Here is a 1902-nt window from a genome sequence, read left to right as displayed (position 1 = left end):
GCCGTGGCCGTGGTGCCCAGCAGGACTCCTCGGTCCTGCTCCCCTTCCCAGGCCCAGCTCTCGGCTCCATCCGGGCCTCACACGGCCGTGTCTCTGCCCAGACTGGCCTGGGCTCTGGACCGGCCTCTCGTCAGGCCTGGGTTTCGCTGTTGATGAGTGACCAGGGCGGGGCCTGGGGCCTGGAGCACCACTTCCCAGTCCTCAGCTGGTGCGCCCTGGAGACCTGGGGCCCCTTCCCTCCGGCTCTGTGCCTCAGTTTCCTTTTTGTGTGTCTCTGTTTTCTGATCAGCCACCTGGGGATGAAGAGGCAGAGGGAATGAGCTAGAAGCCCATGACTGGGAAGACGGGGTGGGGTGGGGCAGCCGGACGTATTGCCGGGTCCGGGCCTCTGGTTCACTGTGTGTTCCTTCTCCTCTCCGGATCTCGGGGTTCCTGCCGGTGGAATGGGGTGCTTTGGTTAGACCAGTGGTCGGCAAACTCATTAGTCAACAGAGCCAAATATCAACAGTACAACGATGGAAATTTCTTTTGAGAGCCAAATTTTTTAAACTTAAACTATTATTAACTTAATTAGGGTACTCCTAAGGCTTAGGAAGAGCCACACTCAAGGGGCCAAAGAGCCGCATGTGGCTCGAGAGCCGCAGTTTGCCGACCAGTTTGTCTAACCGTTAGACAATCCCGAGGGCTTGGTCAGATCTGACCTCTGCCAGGCCGTGGTGCCGAGGCCGGGGCGCCGGGGCCTCTGGACTGTGGTCGCTGAGGTCCCCCAGGGCTGCCGGTGTGCGCGGCCAGGGCGATCTGTGGTTTCTTTGAAAAGCCATTGTGGTTTCTTAGCAATTTTTTAAAAAAATCTATTTTCCTTAACTTAGAAGTCACCATACCAATCTCATTGCGTAGATCAGCCCGGCCATTTCTACCAGCGATTCTCAAGGGCTCTCTCCTCTGTCAGTCACTGCCTAGGGCTGGGGATCGAGCCTGCAACTGAGGTCGGTGCCCTTGACCGGAATCGAACCGGGGACCCTTCAGTCTGCAGGCCGACGCTCTATCTCGAAGCCACACCGGCCGGGGCTCATCTTTATTTTTAAATTCGAATTTTTGAGGGCTTCCCGTCGGCGGGGCCTGGGGTTGTCTGGATCTGGGTGGAGTTTCCATCTCAGCGGATGGAGTGAGGTCAGCCTTTAGGTTGTTTTGCCAAAATATAAGGCGTAACTGTGACTGCTGCATGGCTGGCGGGCACGCAGTGCCTTGCCGAGAGCCCATGTCCTCCCATGGGGCTGCCCCTGACCCATGACCACTGGATCCAAGTCATACAACCTAGTCTCTCGGTCTGCCCGCCCCCACCCCACAACCCCCGCTTGGTTGGATTAAATTACAGCAACGTGTTTACTATCCTAGTCTCTTTTCTTCACGTTCTCCCTGCGTTTATATATCCATACGGACGCCCGCTGTCTCACACTTCTCCGGCTTAGCCTGGCTCTCTGGTCATAGGCCAGCGGCTGGTGGGGACGGGCAGCTGTCTGTCTGTGGTGATGTGGGACAGGGGCTACATGTCGAGGGTCACGGGGATCCGATGGGGAGAAACGCTGCCCACGCCCCCTCCCTCAGCCTGCGTTTGCCGAGGCCCGCTCCACGCCAGCCTCGTTTCCTCGTGGGGGAGCCCAGGAGTGGAACTGGTCTCCCCGATGTTGAATGCAGAGGAATAAGCAGGTGGGAGAAGCCGGGGGCCCCAGCGGAGGCTTCAGGACAGGGGTTTGCAGGAAAGGACCACCCGGTTTGAGGCCACCTTCCCTCTGCCTGGACCACAGCCGGGAAACCGCCAACTAACTAACGCCAACGCCGGGTGCCCGGCCTGCCCTGGGCGGACAGGGGTGGGCCTGGGATCCCTGGGCCACCTCCCTCCCC

The sequence above is a fragment of the Myotis brandtii genome, unplaced genomic scaffold (genome assembly GCF_000412655.1).
Source record: "Myotis brandtii unplaced genomic scaffold, ASM41265v1 scaffold2089, whole genome shotgun sequence".
NCBI classification, from domain to species: Eukaryota; Metazoa; Chordata; class Mammalia; order Chiroptera; family Vespertilionidae; genus Myotis; species Myotis brandtii.
Note: the sequence above shows the minus strand (reverse complement) of the source record.